Source organism: Triticum aestivum, chromosome 1B (assembly GCF_018294505.1).
Source record: "Triticum aestivum cultivar Chinese Spring chromosome 1B, IWGSC CS RefSeq v2.1, whole genome shotgun sequence".
In the NCBI taxonomy this organism is placed as follows: domain Eukaryota; kingdom Viridiplantae; phylum Streptophyta; class Magnoliopsida; order Poales; family Poaceae; genus Triticum; species Triticum aestivum.
Genome location: NC_057795.1, coordinates 7,739,445 through 7,765,157, shown reverse-complemented (window position 1 = coordinate 7,765,157; position 25,713 = coordinate 7,739,445).

Here is a 25,713-nt window from a genome sequence, read left to right as displayed (position 1 = left end):
TTTCATTTACTGGGAGTAAGGAAAAACAAATTATTTAATCACCTCTAATCTTGGTATATGATGCCATGAACACATTGAAAATAAAATTTGCTAATTTTTCATTCACTAGACATCTATTCCGACCAGTTGCTAGAGTAATTTAGAAGTTTACTTTAGATATAAGATGAAAGTGCATACATAATCAACATGAAGAAACAATTAGACTTTAAGAAAACATTAGGATAGATGCCCGCATTAGAGAGCATTTTTATTACTTTTTTTCTGGTTCCAAAATTTCTAATGAAAGAGACGGAAGCCTAGTCTCCAACTGATATAATAAAATCATGCATAGTGAAATAGTCATGTGGTTGAGCTTTGTACATGTTTCCACGGTTGCACTTTCTGCATCTCCTTTGGTTGCATCATATCATAATAATTTGGAATGTATTGACACAAAAATAAATTATGAATCCACCTGTATTTACAGAAATACTGATACATTACTTACCGATAATTGTATCTATCAAACAAAACAAACGGACATACATGTCTTCATATCCCTTACTACCACCTATATAGTGGTTCTACAAATTACCATGCATATTATTGCTAAAGTTGTAGTTTGTTGAGTTCTTATTTTTGTAAACTGAAATGCCTACTCAACTTTGGTCGGGTGTCTGAGAACTCGACCAAGTTAATGATTTTCATGTCCATTGACGAGTTGTTTGTCGAGAACGAACTCGTCAGTTGTTTCTAGGCTTGTCGAGTACATTAGAAACTCGACAAATTCGGCGATTCCCAGTAGTGACGTAGCATTAACAAAAAAATGAAACTGTAAAATCAAGTAAATATATTCCTCAATGCATTATTCTTACTACATTTTTATTTTGTGCTTCCATTAAGATTGCCTATAACTGGTACCTAGAATTTGGTTGCATCGAGTTGGGGTACCCGAGGTGTATTGGCTTGGACTGCCATTGAGTTATTTTTCATACGTACACATAGGTTTGGGTTACTGGGAAAATAATCTGATTATTCTGCAAAATCTTGAATTAAACATGTAACTCTATAAATCAAGCATGCATTCATCATATTTTTAACCTAGGATTAACTTACAAAAGTAATAGTGCATGGACATGATGTTACGACCAATTGTTACTTGTTAGCAATGCAAAATCCAATGCCCTGACAATCAGAAACAATTGGAGATAAGATACGCAACTCCAACCTTTGATGCATTAGGAAATGTAAAGTTTAGAAATACGGTGATCTGATGAGATATATGATTCATGCAGGGGCTTATTTTGCATGGCGTAGTTGCCATGGTTCTATTCTCGTTCAGTCTGGGGCATTCAGAAAATGTTAAATAGAATTCCTGAAATTTCGTGATCTGGTGGCTTTTGTGGATAAGGTCATAAAGTTCCGCGTACATGCAAAGTCTATTGGATGGAACATGAGCATTTTATGTCTTGTAAATAATAACCTGTGCCCAACAATGATGCTAGTTCGGGAAACAATTGACTGGCAGTCCTTCACAAAAATGACAGAAAACATAGAGAACATACTTGATAAAAATTAGAATGCATGGAGATAGTTGAATCAATTGCATATTATGCTTTGGAACCTGAAAAAAGAAGAAGAATCGGTTGTAAGTCTCATAAAACCCATCAAATCAGGCCCAACATAGAACCTATGAAACAAAATGCACATATAGGATAGAACGCCAAAATTAAAGTCCATGTATAAGATGGCACAAAAAACGGACTGGATTGAAAGACAACATTTTCTTTTACTCGTACCATGGGCATCAGTGGTTCTTGGATGGACAACTTCATGTTGCTGGATTGAATAATTGTGATTTAGAGGTCTTTACGATCAAGGGAGACACCGATCTTGTCGATAAAAATTGGAATGTTTTACGCTAAGTGTTAGAGTTGGGGACAGAGGAGAGAATCAATGGAGATGGTGGTAAGAAGACAAAGTGTCATGATACGGTATAAAATATGAAAATATGCAACAACAAAAAAAAGAAAGCTGAAATCTGTGATAAAAATATGAAACTTTTTCATTGAGAGAATCTCCATGCTCCAAACAAATCGCATAGCTTGACTGATTTGAGAGGGTATAATTTATGTGCGCTTTTTGGCCACCACGGACTAACACATGTGAAGTTCTTTGTCTTGCGTAGTCAATTAGTTACTGAACACCGTCTTCCGTTCATGAATGCTACCTGCAGACCAATAGCATAGCATGCTAAAATGCATTGTTATTAAATAAGAACAATATTATACTACCTCAGATCAAAAGATTCTTCACACGCTTAAATCAACCGACGGCCCTCGACCGATGGAACCACCCGCAGACGCTCCGCTGGTAAACCTGCGCCAACCCGCCCGCGGCCGAGGAAAGGGGGAGAAAGGGGAGCGGACGAATCTAGACCGGCAAAACCGTGCCGATGACAGGTGACGCGACCGCATCGAGGCCATCCATCCCTCCAACCAAGCTCCTCGCCGAACACGGCGAAAGTGGGAGAAGGAGGAGCGGACGCATCCGGACCGGCAAACTGTGCCGGCGACAGGTGGCACGACCGCATCGAGGCCACCTATCCCTCCTACCAAGCTCCCCCGCGAGCACTCCCATGTCGCTCCACCATGGTAGCTGACACGCGTCTCCGCGAGGCCATCGTCAACCGCGTGCTCACCGACGAGGGAGACCAAATCAACCCGCGGCCGCAACCATGGGAGCTCACCGGAGATGCCTCCTCACGCCATCCGCCGACGTCTGAGCGCCAGACCAGGAAGGTTCCGATGCGGACTCGACCAACACGCCCCGCTAGCCACCACCACTACGCTGCCACCCCCACCAGCCCGAAGCCAGGGCAGGGGCTCCGGTGGCTTGGGCCGGCTCCTGGCTTGGCGCTGCGGTGGTGCGGGTCGCGGGCGACAAGGATGTCGCCCGCGACCCGCACCACCGCAGCGCCAAGCCAGGAGCCGGCCCAAGCCACCGGAGCCCGCATATATATAAAGTTGTATGACATGAAGGTTGGTTTTTTTTTATCATGCAAATTGTTGTTCAACCACTCACTCATTTAGAAACTGCTCTCCGTTCTATCTATGTGAGTTTCCTCCAACTAAACAAAGTGGATCTCCATGCATGTAGAAAGGTCCCATCATTCCACAGTTTACTTGTAGAATAAAACTGTCAAACGATTCTTGAATGACCTTCTCAATACATATCCCATGCTCCACAATATATTTCTTTCATAAGACGAACTAACAAAGACTAGATATCTGTAGGAAGTCTTATTATATATACATACTCCTGCCTTAGGATTTCCATGTGCGTGTGCTACGATTTCAGATTTTCTTACGCCTTTAGCTCCAGTCCATCTGGAAAATTGGAGAAAAACAAAAACGTGAGAGCCAAGGAGAAGCACTTAGAAGGAGCTGAAAGCCACTGTTAATGTCGTGTCTTGCTTAGTCCAGTTGAAGTCAGATTTGAACCGAACGGTGGTCTATTTCATGAGCTGTTTTGGAAATGGAATGTTGCTGTTCAGAACTGACTCTATTTCACTCTTGTGTAATGTAGCAGTAGAACTTACTGATGGTGTGATTGAGAACTATAGTTTGACTACTTCTGGCAAGGTGAATTCGGGCCTCGGTAAACGGCTTCAGTTTACGGTTTGTATACAGAAATTAAGCAGGGGGTAAACGGCTTCTTCCCAAGGATTTTTCCTGTAGCTTCCTGTGGCCAGTCAGTGCTCTGCTTCTATAGTGTTGTTGTAATGCTCCACAAACTCGCCGTGGCCGTCGCCTGACAGAGCATTGCCACCTGAGAGCCCTATCTCTCTGCCATGCCTGAAATAGCAGCTAGTTAATGTCAGGCTGTGTGCTTGTTTCTTCAATTAATTAACCTGAAGCGCCTCCTGCTCTGTTATTTGAGAACTGTAGCCATAGCTGACTATGGTTCATTCTGAATAGTGCAGCAGTGGCCTGAATGTTGGGCACAAGGCACATCCCAAGAGCCATGCATTTGCGTCCTATACTTTTTCAATATCCTACGCTTCTTGGTACACCTATTTAACATTTGCCTGTCGATCGTAAGACCTGAATAGGTCATTCTTATTACGTTGGGCTGGGTATACTCTTCGTCATGCAGTTGTTGTCGCCCAACTACAAAGCTATTCATGATATCTTTCCAAGTACACCATATGGTCACTTCTATGCAAGTAGCTCTACCATGTCACACAATTTTGTTGTCTACTCACATGATAAACAAATGACAACGGCTCCTAACCGTTGACACCTTTTGCGCGCTTACCTGAATGTAAAAAGATCCTGACAAAGAATGCAGTACATATAAGTCAGGCCTATATATATGTACTTGATCATCTGAATTGCCTTAGCTAGGATGCAAAAGTGAGTGTTATTTGAGAAGTTTCAAATTTATTTTATGTTCTATTCCGTTTCTATCAATCTGTTTGAAATATTGGAGGAAACAAAAAACTGTAGTAAATCTTTAGTTGTGCTTGCATCACCTCCCCTTCCTACATCATACGTCTCCCTTGGAAACACCAGCAGAGAAAAAGATGAATCCAGCCCACAGAACGAGCCAAAAAAATCTCGACTGCTGCCATCTCCTCACCAGGTCGGTGTCATGCCCATCCTATGATCGAGTCCTCCCATCTCGCCTCGCCCGCACCATTGATCTGGCCGCCCAACTCACAGCTATGGTCATCGGCTCCTGGACGTAGAAGTATCTGGTAGCTCTGACGATGTAGGCAAACGATTCTTCCAAGGACGATGTTGTTGTTGTGATTTGATTCTCCATGGCGCACGATGGCCGACGGTGTTGGTGGCGTGAAACCGTCTGTCGATGTCGATCATTGTGGCCGGAATTCGATCAATTGGTTTTCCTATGTGGACGGACGTGCTTGAGCTTGTATTTTTATAGGCGCACATACGCAAATTGGTTTTCCTACATGAACGTGCTCGATAGGAGTAGTTGAATTAATTAACCTTCTTGTATCCTTGGTTCTTCAATTAATTAACCTTATAAGTGCCTCCTGCTCTATTGGTAGCTTATCATCCACTATAAACGCTCTTATATTTCTTTACAGAGGGAGTAGTTGCTTGCTAACCCTATTAATTCTCTAAAGATGCTGCTTTTCTATGGACATTATGTATGTAAATGGAGTGGCGTTCAGGTGTTTTGGCAAGAGGTTGGTTATCCCCACCCGTGTGATCAGGAGAAGGAAACTGTTTTTCGGTGTCTCTGGCAGAGAAAGGTTTAGCTGGCGAAGGCGAGGAAGAAACTGTAGATGTAGTGAGCAATCAGTCTTGATTCACTGTCATAGATTTGAGCTCTTTCAGAAGTGGGACTTTGTTTCATTCTGAATAATGCAGTAGTGGCCTGAATGTTGGGCAATTGCTTAGCGAATGGCTTCTACAACTGACTGTATTGCAAGCAGTCGCTCTGGACCGAGAATTGTTGGGGCATGTAGCATAGGGCGACTACTTTGGGGTTGAGTCGAGCACTGCTGAATCACATCCCAGACCGACAAAGATGATCCGTTCTGGATTTGTGTCGGTGTGTACAACAGGCAGGGGGTCAGGCAGTTTACTGCCATGTTTGTTGTAGCCCAGTAGTGCTCTGTCTAAGCGATATGGTTCTGTCGTAAGAACATATAGGTTTGGCATAATGGGACAAGCTAGAGCATATAATTGCTGGCCTTCGCATGTATGCATAGAGTTGGAACAACTCCTGGACACACTGTATTATTTCAACATTTTAATACGTCCGAGCTACCATGTATTTTTTACTAGATGATCACACCTCTAGCGGTTCAGGTCTCATGGATAATATATTATACGCTAGCTGTGTATAGATAGAGCTGGCTCTCTATCAGGAGCACATGATATGATATTATGTTGTCTGAGCACATGGGGCCAAAAGACCATGGTCTAATATTTTCTACTTCCTGATGTGAAAAGTCTGTGGCAAAAAGGGTAGCAACGCACAAGGCACAAAGTACATAAAAATGGAAAATTTAGCAAGTGGGTCATCTATTTAGATATACACAACGGATAATCTATAAGATATGCAAAATAAGACTATGCTTCTTCTGAGGCTAGTCAAAGAGAAGTAATATAATGACTAGGTGTTTTTCAAGAACTGTCTGGTAGAACCCTGGGCAAGCACATGATGCTAAGCTCTCCCCGAGATTTGAATTTACAGGCATAATTTTCCTTTCTGTTTATTATGGTACTAAATGGTATATAAATTCAAGAACACATATGTCATCTGCTAGAGCAAATTGTCGGGAGGAAGTCTTGAATCATGTCCAAAAAGGCTTTTCAATTTGGCAAAAAAGATATGATCAATGTCTCTTAACACCTTTTTAGTATTCCGTAGCATCACACGGGCATCGTACTAGCATGCAAGGAAAATTACAAATGTGATTGTAGCTTAATCTTGGTTTTATTTTGTGTTGTGCCTAGTGGGATGTTATTTTGGGTGAATGTGACATAACAAACCATTGTGAGAGGCAGTTATCAGGACCTATGTTTTCCATGTACAAAATCCTTACCCATTAAACTAGAAAGATGGTATGGAAGAGCAAATGCACGACCAGTGAAACTTCTCATCCATCATGAATCACCATCCCTAAGCATGAATGCCGGTATACAGGCTCCATCCTCTCGGCCGATCCTCTGCCATAGGCTGCTGCCAGGCTAGCAGGATTTCAGTAGTTTCAGTATTTTGTACTTCATTGTGTGAACATTATTAGTATAAGAAATGCTAGCAACGGAACTGGCATGAAGAAACTCCATTGAAAATTTAGCATTGGCTCCTTTATGTGATTGTATGCCCTACATAAATAATCAGATAATAAAAAAGATGCAAAACTATATACACTTATACAGCTTCCAAGGCCAGTCAAACAAAAGGAATAAAATGACTATGCTTCTTGTCATCTCATATATTTTGAAAGCAAACTACCCCGTGCATTCTTTTAAGAGGGTCCTTGTCCCCATCTTTATTATTGACAGTACATTTGGCGTCATCGAAGGCAACTTGTACGCCAGTTAATATATAATTGATTTGGTCGTAAGAGCATATACTTGCTGGCATTCACATGCATGCATGGGGTTGGAGTAACACCTAAGCACACTGGCCGTATTGCATAAAATATGTAAGAGGTCCAAACCACCATATATTTTGTCTTAGATGATCACCCCTTCCAGGATTGAAGAGCTGTTCAGGTCTTATGGATAATATAATTAGGCGATGGTACTGTAGAGAAGTGTGAGCAAAGTGTGCTAAGAGAAGCCGAAGATAAGCCTGGAATGTGAATAGAGCAGCTGACGAAGTGAATATTCTTGCAATCTTCAGCTTACCCTACTGACCCCACGGTGTACGATATTCACAGTTGGTACATGACCCTCTCCACATGGGATTACAACAAATCTCATGTAGTGGCCAACGGACCAAGCCCTAGGGATCAGAGAATTTAGTATTTTGTACATCATGAAGTGAAGAGTTATGGCAGAAAAGGTAGCAATGCACGTTGCATGATGTACATAAAATGAAAATTTTAGCAAGTGGATCATCTGTAAGATATACAAAATAAGACTATGGTTATTCCAAGGCTAGTCAAATAAAAGGAATAAACTGACTAATTTTATGGATTGCACATATATCTTTTGATCGACCTACTACTTCCATCAATGTTTTAAATAGCGGGCTATGGGAAATAGCGGCGGGCCTCCAAAAACAGCTATAGCGGAGCTATATCGGGCTATAGCGGGATATAGCGGGCTATTTGTGAAGGCGACCATTTAGCGGCACCCTGCTGAAAAGGCTATAGCGGAGCTATAGCGAAGCTATAGCTAGCTATTTAAAACATTGACTTCCATACTATAAATACTGCCCAGCTCTGCATCCCATAGCACACAGAAAGCCAGAGAATCACACAAATATTAGTTTTGCTTCTGGATAGGTAGTCACCACACCCATCCGCTTGAATCCTGTTGTCTTGAAATGGCCAATTCTCTTCCCCAAACATACCTTACTCAGTGTTGCCTGCCATGTGAAAAGGAGCTAAACTTGCCGAGCTGCCGACTGAACGTTTTGGACGAGCAGTCCAAGATAATTCCTGACAACCACAAGGACAAGCACGTGGTAGATTCTCTTCAAGATTCTGTTCCACGGGAATAGATTTTCTTTTCCATTACAGAAGTGCACATCTATACGCTTCTTGCAAGGCACGTCAAACAAAAGTAATAAAATGACTAAGCCTCACGTCTTCACACATATTTTAGAAACGAACTACTCCGACCAGTTTTATAAGGGAGTCCTTCTCTCCATCTTTTCTCATTGACATTATATTTAGCAGTGTTTAAAGAAATAGTACTCAAATTATAATATTTCTAAATGACAAGGGTTCTGTCATAAGAACATGTAGGTTTTTGCTTAAATGGATAAGCTACGTCACGTACATGAAGGCCCCTGATGTGAACTATATTAAACTGTATGTTGATGGTGCGTTTGTGAAGGAGGATGGTACAACCGGGGCTGGGATGATTTTGCGTGATCATGAAGGCGCAGTCATCTTCACCGTGACGCGGGTGCTCTTCAACTGTGCGGGGCCTCTAGAAGCAGAGATGGCAGTTATAGACGTGGGGCTTCGGCTTGCTCTCCATTGGTCCAGCTTGTCATTGGTTGTTGAAACGGACTGCGCCGAATTGTTAAAGCTGGTGCAATCTAAAGATATGGAGCGATCGAGATATGCGAACCAGGTTAATGAGATCAGAAGGATTCTGACTCATGAAAGGAACATCAGTCTAGTTAAAATTAGCAAGTATGCAAATGTAGCGAGTCACACCCTTGGCTTCGAAATTCCCCAATTGAAATAGCTAGTATAGTCATCTCTGAACGTAATGACCATGGTTGATGACTGAAAAGTTCCTTTCCCGCAAAAAAAAAAGAACCATGTACGGATAAAATTCGAAGCTAAGGCTTTCATGTACCAAACGAAAAATAACTGCAGTGTTAGATCCATGCGCATTTGCTATTATTAAGTTACCTGAAAAACTGATATGTGCGGGAGCACGGGGCGGGGTGGGGCGCTTCTTCGTATTATTCCCTAGTCGGATTATATGGATCAGGGGCAAAAGAAGTGGACGCAACGGCAGAATGTGGTGTCACCAATGAGGGCTCGGACATGACGCCGTTGAAGGAGATGACCGGAGGAGAGGCAGTGGGCCGTCACGAGCAGAAAGATACGAGGTAAAAAGTTCATGGGAAGGATAATGATTTTTCTTTTTTTTAGAAAAGGAGGCTTACCCCCGGCCTTTGCATCTGGAGGATGCATGTAGTCATTTTATTAATTATTCACGAAGACCTTACAAAGTAGTACATCAGGTAGTCGGTAGCAACCATCTTAGCAAAATTTGTCGTTACCTATCCACTTGATGAAGGGTGCCGATACTCCGAGCCTAATATCAAACAGACATTGCATAAATACCTAACATCTAAAGCCGGAGGCCCCAACCAAGCCACATACTGGGTTTGGAGTACAAACCGGTTCGACACACTCTCATGTGTCGTAGACGAAATCTTCTATCAATTCATCTTCAGAGCAGAAATTAATGCACCGATCTTGCCAGACCTATCTGCTATCGATGCCACCATGACGCCAGACTCCTGCACGAGTCCATCTCTGCGCATCGGACGCCGAATCTCCATTGCACCATGCCGCCGAGATCTACCGTCTTTGATGTTGTAAATGAAAAACCGCTCCACCACTTCTCTCCTCCATCCAACCACTGCTCAAAAGACAATGCTCCCATGAGGCAGAACAACGCCTAAAGCATCGCCATTGTCCGATCCTGGAACCCTGGGTCTAGGTTTTCACCCGGAGCAGCACAAGCGAGTCGATTGTAGTTGCAGTGGCGATTTCTTCATCAAGATAACAACGTGAAAACGCCGCCATCGCCCGCGATGATGCGGGTTATAGCACAGTTTTCACCGGCAGCATAGTCTCCCCCACTCGGCGCCCGTATTGGATGAGTGATGACACAACCAGCTGGCCGACCACGTCCAGCGAAGTTGGTTATCCTCGCCGTATGATCAGGAGAAGAAAGTTTGTTTTCGTGTCGCTGACGCTGGAAGAGAAATGTGAGCAATCAGTCTTGATTCACTGTCATGGATTTGAGCTCTTTCAGAAGTGGCCTGAATGTTGAGCACAAGACACGTCCCAAGAGCCATGCATTTGTGTATTATACGTTTCCAATAACTTACATTTCTCTACTTTTGATGTTAATATTTTACGCTTCTTGGTACATCTATTTAACATTTGCCTGTCTATTGTAAGACCTGAGTGGGTCATGCGTTATTATGCTAGACTGGGTCTACTCTTTGTCATACAGATGTCATCGCCAAACTACAAAGTTATTCACGATATCTTTTTCCATTAAGCCATGTGCTCACTTGTACTACTCCGTTTCTAAATATAAGTCTTTTTAGGCATTCCAATATGGACTACATACGGAGCGAAATGACTGAATCTACACTATAAACTACGTCTATATACATGTGTAGTCCATATTTAAATCTCTAAAAAGACTTATATTTGGGAACGGAGGGAGTATATATCCAAATAGCTCTACTATGTCACACAATTTTATTGTGTACTCTACTCACATGATAAACAAATGATAACGGCTCCTGAATGCATGCTTAACCGTTGACACCTTTTACTCGTGCTTACCTGAATGTAAAAAGATCCTATCAAAGACTGCAGTACATAAAGTCAGGCCTATATATATGTACTCAATCACCTGAATTGCCTTAGCTAGGGTGCAAAAGTGAGTGTTATATGAGAGGTTTCAAATTTATTTTATGCTCTATTCCGTTTCTATCAACCTGTCTGAAATATTGGAGGAAAACAAAAAAACCGTAGTAAATCTTTAGCTGTGCTTCAATCGCCTCCCCTTCCTACATCATACGTCTCCCATGGAAACACCAGCAGAGAAAAAAGATGAATCCAGCCTGCAGAACGAGCCAAAAAAATCTCGACCGCTGCCATACTCCTCACCAGGTCGGTGTCATGCCCATCCTATGATCAAGTCCTCCCATCTCGCCTCGCCTCCACCACTGATCTCGCCGCCCAACTCACAACCATGGTAATCTGGCTCCTGGATGTAGAAGTATCTGGGAGCTCTGGCGACGTAGGCAAAGGGTTCTTCCAAGGACGATGTTTGTTGTTGTGCTCTACTTCTCCATGGCGCGCGATAGCCAGCCGATGGTTTTGGTGGCGTGAAACCGTCTGTCGATGTCGATCGCCATGGCCAGATCTCCATTGATTGGTTTTCGTATATGGACGGACATGCTTGATCTTGTATTTTTATAGGCGCACGTACGCAAATTGGTTTTCCCATATGAACGTCCTCGATAGGAGTAGTTGAATGAATTAACCTTCTTGCATCCTTGGTTCTTCAATTAATTAACCTTATAAGTGCCTCCTGCTCTGTTGGTAGCTTATCATCCACTTCTGTAGAGTACTATAGATCAGATTACATGCATGCACGTGGAAACTGTTTCTAGTCAATAGTAACTAGTACGCTCTTATATTTCTTTACGGAGGGAGTAGTTGCTTGCTAACCTGATTAATTCTCTACCGATGCTGCTTTTCTATGGATATTATGTATGTAAATGGAGTGGTGTTCAGGTGTTTTACAAGAGGATGGTTATCCCCACCCATGTGTCCAGGAGAAGGAAAGTGTTTTTCGGTGTCTCTGGCAGTGGCAGAGAAAGGTTTGGCTGGTGAGGGGAGGAAGAAATCGTAGATGTAGTGAGCAATCAGTCTTGATTCACTGTCATAGATTTGAGCTCTTTCAGAAGTGGGATGTTGTTGTTGTTTGAGAGTTGCAGCTAGAACTGACTTTATTTCATTCTGAATAATGCAGTAATGGCCTGAATGTTGGGCAATTGCTTATGGAATGGCTTCTACAGCTGAACTGTATCGCAAGCAGTCGCTCTCGACCGAAAATTGTTGGGGCATGTAGCGTAGGGCGACTGCTTTGGGGTCGAGTCGAGCACTGCTGAATAAAATCCCAGATCGACGAAGATGATCCGATCTGGATTTGTGTCGGTGTGTACAACAGGCAGGGGTCAGCAGTTTACTGTCATGTTTGCTGTAGCCCAGTAGTGCTCTGTCTAGATATCTGAATCACTTGCACCACATTTCCTTTGAATATGATTTTCCCCCCAATCTACTCCCTCCGTTCGGAATTACTTGTCTTAAAAATGGATGTATCTAGAACTAAAATATGTCTAAATACATCCATTTCAACGACAAGTGATTCCGAACGGAGGGAGTACTAATCTGCGCCTAAAACCATGTACAAGGTTCCATATCATACGACGATGCAATCCAAAACAGTCTTTTTGATCGACCACTCAGACGTATATTATACCAATAAACCACAACACGTACAGAAGTGCATCTGAAGCTAAAAAAAATGCTGGTTACTGAATCTAAGTTGTAAACACTTTCCACAGTGAAGAATCAGGCTTTTGCTTATTTCGACATGATTACCTTGTTGACCTATCTTCATCTCTGCTTTCAAATGAGGCCCCATCTCGAAATGTTTCCAAAAAACTCAGAATGTTTTGAATTTGTTTGCTATTTTTCTTCATTTTACTGTTCACACATATGGGTGCCTCTGCACATGGGAGCAAAAACTCCATATCTGAAATGACAGTCGTCGCTGCAGCGACGCGAGCTGCTTCAAAGACCAACGATGAAGTGACTTCTATGTACGAGGGATAATGCACTGCAAGCCAAGACGCCAGTGTTGTGAGGGACGGTCTGGCTCGTCGCTGTGAGGCCGCATGCAGTACTGCAATGCTGGACGATGGTCTCTGTGACATCCTATTGCTTCAGCGACCGCGGCGATGCTATGAGGCTGGCTGCGATTGCCACGGTGATCACGCGACCACATGCTTCGAACCTCTATGATGTACACTTCAACAGCCATAGCGATGCTCCGATGACATCCCGACTGCTTCGATGATGCTGCGAGCACGACGTGCTCGAACACCCGTGGTGTGCTTCGACGGTCGCGACAATGATTTGACGACATGCTTCGACAGTCACAATGATGCTATGAGGCGTGATGTGACGACCACGGCGATGGCGGGACGGCATCTCGACTGCTTCGATGATGATGCGACAGCCACGGCGTTGGCACGACGACATGTTTCGAACACCCCACGGTGTGCTTCGACGGCCGCGGTGATGCTACGAGACATGCTTCGATGACCGCGGTGATGGGGCAACGTCATTCTTCTACCGCCCGTGTTGTGCTTCGATGACCGCAGCGATGGCGCAATGTCATTCTTCTATCGCCCATGTTGTGCTTCGACGACCGTGATGATGCTGTGACAACATGGTTTGATAGCCGCGGTGATCCTGTGATGGCGGTTTTCGAACAAGGATGGCGTGGTTGCGACGAGATGCTTCGACAACCGCGAGTCATGGTCGCTGTCATGGATTTGAGCTCTTTAAGAAGTGGCCTCAATGTTGAGCAGAGGACACGTCCCAAGAGCCATGCATTTGCGTGTTATACTTTTCCAATACCTTACGTTTCTCTATTTTTGACGTTAATATCTTACGCTTCTTGGTACATCTATTTAACATTTGCATGTCTATTGTAAGACCTGAGTGGGTCATGTATTATTATGCTGTACTGGGTCTACTCTTCGTCATACAGATGTCATCGCCAAACTACAAAGTTATTCACGATATCTTTTTCCATTAAACCGTGTGCTCACTTGTACTCCCTCCATTTCTAAATATAAGTCTTTTTAGATATTTTAATATGGACTACATACGTAGCAAAAGGACTGAATCTACACTGTAAACTACGTCTATATACATCCGTATGTAGTCCATATTGAAATATCTAAAAAGACTTATATTTAGGAATGGAGGGAGTATCCAAGTAGCTCTACTATGTCACACAATTTTATTGTGTACTCACATGATAAACAAATGATAACGGCTTCTGAGTGCATGCTTAACCATTGACACCTTTTACATGCTTACCTGAATGTAAAAAGATCCTAACAAAGACTGCAGTATATATAAGTCAGGCATATATATATGTACTCAATCACCTGAATTGCCTTAGCTAGGGTGCAAAACTGAGTGTTATATGAGAGGTTTCAAATTTATTTTATGCTCTATTCCGTTTCTATCAATCTGCTTGAAATATTGGAGGAAAACAAAATAACCGTAGGAAATCTTTAGCTTCTCTTCCATCTCCTCCCCTTCCTACATCATACGTCTCCCATGGAAACACCTGCAGAGAAAAAAGATGAATCCAGAGCTGATATGCTAGCTTCTTGGTCAGAGCAGATAAGGGGTACAACATGGGCTACTTGGATGGATATGGCGAGTGTTTTGTCATGTCAAACGCCGCTAAAGCTGGGGTTTTACCGTTCCACGGCTGCGAGGACTTGGGGTTCGAGAGCAATTACTGTGGTCTCACTGATACACCTGAGGGGATATTAATGCAGCTCTGGAAATAGAGATAGGCCAGGAAGTGGCACTGGAAGCAGCAAAGGTCCTTGCAGAGTACTCGCGCATGCCGCGCACCGAGGTTAATAGGGAAAAAGCAAGGAACGCCACGCGTGACCTCCCACTAATGGTCTGCGAGGGCTCAAGAATCAATCGTATCGGGGATATAATGAGAAACAGTTGGAAAACCCGAACGAGGCTTCTTCCACAAACTGTTAGACTCATATTAAAATAGTAGCTCCTCTCCACACATAAATGTCTCAAAAACCAAGTGGTCATCACCCGCGAGGAAGGGCGCAAACTAATAGATATTCAGATAACTACACTGGCGGGTCATAGACGTGTTGTTCATGATCTAGCATTCGATTATGGCAGCTGCACAACACAAAATAACAATCACAAATGAGTGTTCACTCCATTTTTATATACAAGGCCACAAACTCAAATTACAGGTATCAAGTAAAATTTAATACATGTTTTGCAACCCAACTTATTTTCTAGTTTACCAGAATCATTAATACACTGCATACATGCAAGAAAACTGAATGGAGGAAGAAACTAAGTATCATTATGACTACACGCATGCAACTATGAAACAAGTTGCTAGTACGAGGAACCATCATTAATTTTTGCCTCGATTATTGTTGGTGGCCTTGTATAAATGCAAAATGTATATTCCATAGTAGTCTTGTATAAGTAAACGGAGGGAGTAACTCTTATCCTAAATAGGGCATCATTCATAAGTTCTCGCCTCGCCCCCGCCATTGATCTGGCTGCCCAATACACATTGCAGGGTCATCCTGATCACAAGACGTCTCCTGCTGTGGAGGTCACCGCCCGGCTTGCTACCATGGTCATCCCGGTATCTGCCACACGTGTGATATATCAGAGTTCCGCCCACACGCCCTGTGTAGCATAATCAGGAGGCAGCCCGCACGGGCCAGGTGTGGGCGAACATTAGAACGGCCCACACCTATGAGCACAGCTATGCGTGCCAGACGCCCAACAAATACTATGCATCCCCACCCCGCGCGTGTGGCACGAAGCAAATGTGCCCACACGTCGTGGCCCAGCTACGTTAGTTACCCGCGGGATGACGCTTTAGTTACCCCGGGGATGGCAACTTTAGTTATTCGGGATGACAAATGTAGTTGTAAAAGCATGGCAACTCTCTCTGTTTTGGTTAACTATAGTTGCCATGTCTAATTTATGGTAGTTGTTGTGTGTAATCAAACCATAGTTGCTGTGTGTGATTAACTACTTGCCACATGTGGTCAAACAGTAGTTAACATGTGTGTTTACCTAATTGCCACGTACGCACAACTGCAGTTGCCATCTACAAACGAATCATAGTTGCCATGTGTGTTTACCTAGTTGCCACATACGCACAACTGCAGTTGCCATCTATCACCGTACGAGCATCGTGTGGGCGAAGAGCAGTTCACCCACACGCGCATGGACTGGATGGTGACTGTGTGGGCGGGAACTGGTTCGCCCACATGGCGCAGCTAGCAACCCCGCGCTATGGGTCGTATGGGCCAGCGCTCTAACACCCACACAACAGCTATGCCTACGTGGCACTGAAATTCCAACAGATTCCTTTAAGATTCGTGCAAAACATAACAGAAGGAGATCAACACATGTGGGTGAAGTGCAGACATGCCACACAGGTGGGAGTTATCATTTTTCTTTTTGTTTTGAAATGGATATCCGTGCAACTGTAAATTTGACCCAAATTATATGGACTGCTTCAATTTGTTGTGGACTTATGGTTCACCCCTGTTTGGCGACTCTTATGGTGCACGTTGGCTAGTTTCTTGGTCATCACCTTGTATTTGTTGCCAGATGAATTTTGAGTTTTCAACCCACTCCAGTTTACAATTGTAATTATGTGTAAATAAGTATTTGTTTTCTTATTTATTTTCATGGTAAACTCGATTGGTCTCATTTTCACCATCGTAGAAGAGATAAGTTTTAGGTGCCACAAAAAAATATGCTCAGATCCTTCCGTTTTTTGCATTTACTCGGTGTTGACATTCAAAAGTGGCATAAACCTAAATGTGGCTCAAAAGAGTGCTCGGCGTACTGATCGGCCGGTTACACACCCAAGACCACCAGAGAAGGAGAAGTGTTCTCCATGAAAAATCTTCATCTCATCAAGGCGAATGATTTTGATATTTGAATCACCTCAATCCAATGTCGTATTCAAAATTTACACCCAAAGCAATGCATCCCTGCCACTAATTAAAAGTTTTAGCTGGCACCAAACACCCATATAGCAACATCAACAGATTTGGAAGCCTGACTGTCCAGCAAAAGTACACTATCTCTAGCAGAGGAGTGGATGTTGATACAAGGCATGTCGTCTTTTTCATTTGGTCGTTCGTTTTGCACGGCTTAAGATGGTTAAGCAGCAGCAGTAGCAGCAGGTGAGGCTTTCATGTTGGAGGAGGTGCGCATGTTGAAAATGTGATGGTCCTATGAGAAACAGGTGACGACAGACATTGGCAGTGCTCCTGGTGCTGAAAATTGTATGTCTGCCTGTGGAGGAATTTCAGTTTCAGATTCGGTGGTATGAAACAGATTTTGATTGCTTCGAATAATGTACTAGGTTTTCATCTTCAGATTGTAATCAAACAGCTTGGTTGAACTTTGACCTCTATCTTGTTTAGATACTTGTAATATGAATTCATTATCAGCTTCAACACTTACAGGGCTTAGGAGAAGCTAGGATACTCAAGTTTGTGAGCATTTATGTCTAATTTTAGTTTTGTTACTTATTTGAGACATTGTTCCGTGTAGATGCTTGTTAAACCGTAAAATTGAGTTCCTGGAATAATATTGACAGCTGAGATGGGAGCTGCTGGTATCACTTGCACTCCAGGTTGCTGTTGTTTGTTGTGATATTTGCTAAGAGGTGGCGTTCAGAATTATCTGACATTTTCAGACTCGTTGTTGGGGAGCAAGTTGCAAAAGTAGATAGCTGAGTAATAAAAAGAGCTTACTGATCACTAATATGTGCTATGCTTGTACCATTGTCATGTTTAGGAGATGAAGGCCACGGAAGGAAAGCTTGTTTTTGGCGTGACAGGTAGAGAGAGGTTTGGCTGCTGAGGTGACGAAGAAACTGAAGATTTAGAACAATTAGTAGCTACTGGTCGTCAACCCGTGCATTCGCACGGGCTAGTTTAGTAACCTACAATGGGATCAAGTTTTGAGACTACATTTCATTTACTGGGAGTAAGGAAAAACAAATTATTTAATCACCTCTAATCTTGGTATATGATGCCATGAACACATTGAAAATAAAATTTGCTAATTTTTCATTCACTAGACATCTATTCCGACCAGTTGCTAGAGTAATTAAGAAGTTTACTTTAGATATAAGATGAAAGTGCATCACATAATCAACATGAGAAACAATTAGACCTTTAAGAAAACATTAGGAATAGATGCCCGCATTAGAGAGCATTTTTATTACTTTTTTTCTTGTTCCAAAATTTTCTAATGAAAAGACGGAAGCCTAGTCTCCAACTGATATAATAAAATCATGCATAGTGAAAATAGTCATGTGGTTGAGCTTTCCACGGTTGCACTTTCTGCATCTCCTTTGGTTGCATCATATCATAATAATTTGGAATGTATTGACACAAAAATAAATTATGAATCCACACTGTATTTACAGAAATACTGATACATTACTTACCGATAATTGTATCTATCAAACAAAACAAACGGACATACATGTCTCATATCCCTTACTACCACCCTATATACGTGGTTCCTACAAATTACCATGCATATTATTGCTAAAGTTGTAGTTTGTTGAGTTCTTATTTTTGTAAACTCGAAATGCCTACTTCAACTTTGGTCGGGTGTCTGAGAACTCGACCAAGTTAATGATTTTCATGTCCATTTGACCGAGTTGTTTGTGGAGAACAGAACTCGTCAGTTGTTTCTAGGCTTTGTCGAGTACATTAGAAACTCGACAAATTCGGCGATTCCCAGTAGTGACGTAGCATTAACAAAAAAATGAAACTGTAGAATCAAGTAAATATATTCCTCAATGCATATTATTCTTACGTACATTTTTAATTTTGTTGCTTCCATTAAGATTGACCTTATAACTTGGTACCCTAGAATTTGGTTGCATCGAGTTGGGGTACCCGAGGTGTATTGGCTTGGACTGCCATTGAGTTATTTTCATACGTACACATAGGTTTGGGTTACTGGGAAAATAATCTGATTATTCTGCAAAATCTTGAATAAAACATGTCAACTCTATAAATCAAGCATGCATTCATCATATTTTTAACCTAGATTAACTTACAAAAGTAATAGTGCATGGACATGATGTTACGACCAATTGTTACTTGTTAGCAATGCAAAATCCAATGCCCTGACAATCAGAAACAATTGGAGATAAGATACGCAACTCCAACCTTTGATGCATTAGGAAATGTAAAGTTTAGAAATACGGTGATCTGATGAGATATATGATTCATGCAGGGGCTTATTTTGCATGGCGTAGTTGCCATGGTTCTATTCTCGTTCAGTCTGGGGCATTCAGAAAATGTTAAATAGAATTCCTGAAATTTCGTGATCTGGTGGCTTTTGTGGATAAGGTCATAAAGTTCCGCGTACATGCAAAGTCTATTGGATGGAACATGAGCATTTTATGTCTTGTAAATAATAACCTGTGCCCAACAATGATGCTAGTTCGGGAAACAATTGACTGGCAGTCCTTCACAAAAATGACAGAAAACATAGAGAACATACTTGATAAAAATTAGAATGCATGGAGATAGTTGAATCAATTGCATATTATGCTTTGGAACCTGAAAAAAGAAGAAGAATCGGTTGTAAGTCTCATAAAACCCATCAAATCAGGCCCAACATAGAACCTATGAAACAAAATGCACATATAGGATAGAACGCCAAAATTAAAGTCCATGTATAAGATGGCACAAAAACGGACTGGATTGAAAGACAACATTTTCTTTACTCGTACCATGGGCATCAGTGGTTCTTGGATGGACAACTTCATGTGCTGGATTGAATAATTGTGGATTTAGAGGTCTTTACGATCAAGGGAGACACCGATCTTGTCGATAAAATTGGATGTTTTACGCTAAGTGTTAGAGTTGAGGGACAGAGGAGAGAATCAATGGAGATTGGTGGTAGAAGACAAAGTGTCATGATACGGTATAAAATATGAAAATATGCAACAACAAAAAAAAAGAAAGCTGAAATCTGTGATAAAAATATGAAACTTTTTTCATTGAGAGAATCTCCATGCTCCAAACAAATCGCATAGCTTGACTGATTTGAGAGGGTATAATTTATGTGCGCTTTTTTGGCCACCACGGACTAACACATGTGAGTTCTTTGTCTTGCGTAGTCAATTAGTTACTGAACCACCGTCTTCCGTTCATGAATGCTACCTGCAGACAAATAGCATACAGAGGTGCATGCTAAAAATGCATTGTTATTAAATAAGAACAATATTATACTACCTCAGATCAAAAGATTCTTCACACGCTTAATCCATCACCAGACCAGTTGCTTAATGACGAGCTTATCACCTTGTCCTTGGCCGTGACGGTGCCGCAGCCAAGAAGAGATTCCCATATGCACCCTGGCTGGATTGGCTAAACAATGCTGCCATTCACAAACCGCACGGAGAGATAACACATAGTATTTACCTGATCAAATGGCTGGGCAGGGTGATGCTTAAAAGATTATTCACTGCATAGTGGATGGTCCTGCATTGCACTTCATCGCCCAATTTTGTATAACTTGTACAGGCAACCAATTACATAATCAGTCCATGATGTTCATCACCAGCATGCAAACCTCATTTTTCTCTTTGCCGCTGGATCAAACTCGATGCAGTCTCTTCATCAGAAATTTTTGGAAGAGAATAATCATAAGAAAGTACCTGTATGATGATGAGTATGTGCATGAAAATAGATATAAATATGTTCAGTTGACTACTTGTACGTGCTAAGATTCATACTTGTATGACTGAATAGAAAAGAAAGGTGAGTCTATGCACGGACAGAAAAATGGAGATATGCATGCACATGTTTTTTGACATGTCGTACGTACCCATACCTCATGTACTAAGACTTGATTATATCTGGGAATCTATGCATGCTACAGTATATTGTTTCTTGATTGCAATTTTTCACATCCATAAACTGGATTTTTTTATTTGCCATCCATAAGAAATCTGAATATTAGAAATTCCTTTTTGGGTGAGATCATAAGTAGCGCCCATGGGTATTTGAATCTCAGCGCTCAAAATTACTAACAAATGAGTATTCACTTACCAGATTTACAGATTTATCCATGGCCTCGATCCGTTTGCTTCTAGGTGTGTTACTAATCAACTTTGTTCGCGTTCTACACAGCTCTGGAAAAAGCATATGAATATCAGGTTTGTACAGAACTAAAAACGCACTCCTTACATAGATAAAAGAGAATTTAGATCCAACATGCGACACTAACAGAAACTATATGAATAGCCCCTGTAGAAGGACAAGATATGGGCTGTGCAATCTCGATGTATTAATCGGTGCACCAGGCACGTATATATAAGTACATAGGTGGACCACAACCTCAACTATACAAAGGAAACAGGAGGTGGGCTCTACACACAAATATACACGTACACAATATACTCAACACCCCCCCCCCCCCCCCCCCGCAGTCGAAGCAGGGCCAGTGACGTAGAGACTGGAACGGAAGTCCTCAAAGGTAGAGGTCGGCAGTCCCTTCGTCATCACATCGTCAAACTGCTGAGTGGTCGGCACATGGAGAACCCACATACGTCCAAGAGCCACCTGCTCGCGCACAAAGTGAATATCCAGCTCGATGTGTTTAGTCCGGCAATGATGAACGGGGTTGGCGGAGAGGTACACCGCAGAGACGTTGTCACAATAGACAACCGTAGCCTGGGAGACGTCGTGATGCAGCTCCTGAAGTAACTGTCGTAGCCAGGTGCACTCGGCGACAGCGTTGGCCACAACTCGGTACTCAGCCTCCGCGCTAGAGCGCGAGACCGTGGGTTGTCGCTTGGACGACCACGAGACAAGGGAAGGACCGAGGTAGACGCAGTAGCCAGAGGTGGACCGACGAGTATCCGGGCAGCCAGCCCAGTCAGCATCAGAGTAGGCCACCATCTCCAGAGAAGTAGACGCCGTGAGTGTCAATCCGAGGGTCATCGTGCCGCGGATGTAGCAAAGGATCCGCTTCACGAGAGTCCAATGAGAGTCACGAGGGGCGTGCATGTGGAGACACACCTGCTGTACAGCATACTGAAGATCCGGTCTGGTGAGAGTCAAGTACTGTAGAGCGCCGACAATAGACCGGTAGAAAGGAGCATCCGACGCAGGCGAGCCCTCCAGAGCAGAGACCTTGGCCTTCATGTCAACAGGAGTAGCAACGGGATGACAGTTGAGCATGCCAGCACGCTCAAGAAGCTCATGTGCATACTTCTGCTGATGAAGAAAGTAGCCATCCGGACGACGAACGACCTCGATGCCAAGGAAATAATATAGAGCACCCAGGTCCTTGATAGCAAACTCGTCACGCAGCCGGAGAGTAATCTGCTGAAGAATGGCTGCGGAGGAGGCTGTCAGGATAATGTCATCGACGTAAAGCAGCAAGTATGCAGTCGTGTCACCGTGGCGATAGACAAACAGTGAGGCGTCCGAGCGAGTGACGCTGAAGCCCAATGTCTGAAGAAACCCGGCGATCCGCTGGTACCAGGCGCGGGGTGCCTGCTTGAGCCCGTAAAGAGAGCGGGACAGCAGACACACATGGCCGGGAAGTGAGGCATCGACGAAACCGGTGGGTTGCTCACAATACACCTGCTCCTCAAGATGGCCGTGGAGGAAGGCGTTGGAGACATCCATCTGGTGAACAGGCCAGCCGCGAGAGACGACAAGCTGGAGGACGGTGCGGTCGTGCCCGGTTTGACAACCGGGGCAAACGTCTCAGTGAAGTCCACTCCAGCTCGCTGGCGGAAACCGCGGACCACCCAGCGAGCCTTGTAGCGCTCGAGAGTACCATCCGAGCGGGTCTTATGGAGAAAGATCCACTTGCCGGTGATGACGTTGGCGCGAGGAGGCCGGGGAACCAGAGTCCAGGTGCGGTTCCATTGAAGAGCATCGAACTCTTCCTGCATCGCCGCAAGCCAGTGAGGATCACGGAGGGCGGCGCGAGCGGATGCGGGAACAGGCGACGGCTCCGCAGCGGAGGCGGCGAAGACGTACTCGTCGCTCTTGTACCGGAGGCTCGGATGATGAACGCCGGTACGAGCGCGGGTGACTAGGCCGGGCGGCATCGCTGGAGCCATCGGCGAGGCGGCCGGCGAAGCGGCTGGCGTCGTGGCCGGCATCGGGGCCGGCGAGGGGGCCGGCGTTAGGGCCGGCGAGGGAGCCGGCGAGGGGGCCGGCGTCAGGGCCGGCGAGGGAGCCGGCGTCGGAGCCGGCGAGGGGGCCGGCGTCGAGGCCGTGGAGGAGGCGGCCGAGCCTGTAGCGCCCGAGTCGGGGGCGGCGGGTGAAGGTGTGGCGCCGGCTGCGCCGTCAGAGCCGGCCGAGGAGGCCGAGGGGGCGGGCGCTGGCAGGAGGGCGCGGGGACCGCCAAAGCCCGGAGGCAGTCCACGGGCCAGACGGGACCGTGCACCTGACGAGGTTGTCGAAGGGCCGCCGGTGGCCGGCGGTGACGAGACGACGAGGGGTACCTGCTGCTGAAACGGAAACACCATCTCATCAAATTATACGTGTCGGGAGGTGAAAACACAATGGGAGACGGGATCATAGCAGTGATAGCCCTTGGTGTTAGGTGGGTAGCCGAGAAAGATGCAGGTGACGGAGCGGGGTGCGAGCTTATGAGGCGCAGTGGCGGCGATGCTAGGGTAGCAAAGGCAGCCGAAAATGCGAAGCCCATCATAAGAGGGAGGCGCACCGAAAAGAAGATGATGAGGTGCAAAGTTCCCGCGAGTACGACATGGACGGATGTTGATGAGGAGAGAAGCGGTGGCGAGAGTGTCAGGCCAAAAGCGCGGCGGCACATTGGCATGAAAGAGTCCTAACGCAGTCATTAAGAGTGCGAAGGATGCGCTCAGCACGACCATTCTGCTGCGAGGTGTACGGGCAAGTGAGACGAAAAATCGTGCCATGTGTGGTGAGAAGGTTACGAACAGTGATGTTGTCAAACTCCTTCCCGTTATCTGTCTGCAACGCAAGAATGGGACGACCAAACTGCGTGAGAACATAAAAATAGAAAGCGGCGAGAGTGGATGCAACATCCGACTTGCGGCACAACGGGAAGGTCCACACATAATGCGAAAAATCGTCAAGTATGACAAGATAATAAAGAAAGCCCGTATTACTTGCAACAGGAGATGTCCAAACATCACTATGAATTAACTCGAGCGGGTACGATGCAACAAAAGAAGAAGGTCTAAACGGAAGACGAGCATGTCTGCCGAGGCGACATGTATGACACGAGTGATCCTTGTTCTTATTACACGTGAAAGAAAAACTCCGAAGTATGTGGCTAAGGGTGGCAGGATTAGGATGACCCAAGCGAGCATGCCAAAGATCCACTCCGGTGGCGGGAGCGATAGGGGCGGCGGAAGTGGTGGAGGTGGCGGAGTGAACCGGGTAGAGCTCGTCGGGGCTGTCACATCGATGGAGCACCATCCGCTTGCGAGCGTCCTTAACAGAAAAACCACATTCGTCAAATTCAACGGTAACTGGATTTTCACGTGTAAGAGAACGAACAGAAACAAGATTTTTAATAAGTTCATGAGAAACTAGAATATTAGACATGGATATAGGAGTGGAGTTAGACGGAAAAATTTGTATGACCAATATGGGTGATGGGAAGGAAAGACCCGTCACCGACGGTGATGCGGTTGGAGGTGTGGACAGGATGGGCGGTGTGGAGGTTACCGGGGTACGCCGCCATGTGAGCGGTGGCGCCACTGTCCATGTACCAGTCGCCGCCGCCGGTGTAGCTGGACGGAGAGGGAGCGTTGTGGAGAGCCGCCAGGAGGGCCGGGTCCCACGGTGCCGGCGGGAGAGGCGGCGCAGCCGTCAGGGGCAGCGGCGGCGGCCCACCGGGCGGTGGCTGCTGGCCGTAGGGCGCCGCGTAGGGCTGCGGCGCAGCGTAGTATGCCTGGTGTGGCTGAGGCCGGGTGCCGATAAGGCCCGGGGCAGGGGCCCGAGGAACCGACATGGAGTAGGCGTGGAGAACGCCGGTCCATGGGTTCTGGCCGGCGTACCACGAAGCCGGCGGAGGGGCCTGCTGCGGCTGGCGGGGCGCTCCTCCCTGAGCACCGGTGCCCCCCTGCTTGCGGCCGCCACGACCCCCCCCCCCCCCCGTTAGCCGGCTGGGACGGCGGGAAGGGGGCGGCCGGTTCGGGCGGGAACCCAGGCGGGAAGACGGGCGCCGCCGGCTATGGCGGCGGCGGGCGTGGCGGTGGCGGGGCCGAACCCCCGCGGGTGCCTGCGACGAGGGCGGTGTGGGTCGCGCGAGTCCGCGCCACCCGCATCCGGCGCTCCTTTAACTTGAGGTACGCGACCACCTTGGCAAAGGTGGGCTTCGAGATGAGGGTGAGGTTGGAGGCGGCGTTCCCGAAGTCCTCGTTGAGGCCGCCGGAGAGGGTGCTGATGAGGAGCTCGTCGCCGATCTTTTCCCCGAGATCACGGAGCTCATCGGCGAGCTTCTTGAGGCGCATGCAAAAATCATTGATGGATGAGTCAAGTTGCTGGCACCCGTAAAACTCACCATAGAGCAGGACCTTGCGTTGCAGCCGATTGTCGGTGAAAAGGCCGTTGAGCTTGGTCCAGACCGCATAGGCGTCGTCCTCATCGTTCACCACAGTGTGGAAGAGGTCACTGGAGATGGTGAGGTAGAACCAGCGGATGATGGTGGCGTCGAGGATCATCCACTCCTCGTCGTTGATCATGAGCGCCGAGTCCACGGTGCCATCCACGTGGCCGTGCAGGAGGTACTCACGGAACACAAGCGAAAAATACCGCTTCCAAGCGAAGTAGGAGGCGGTGGTGTGATCAAGCTTGACCGAAACTCGCTCGTGGATGTTGAGGTCGCGGACGAGAGTGGCA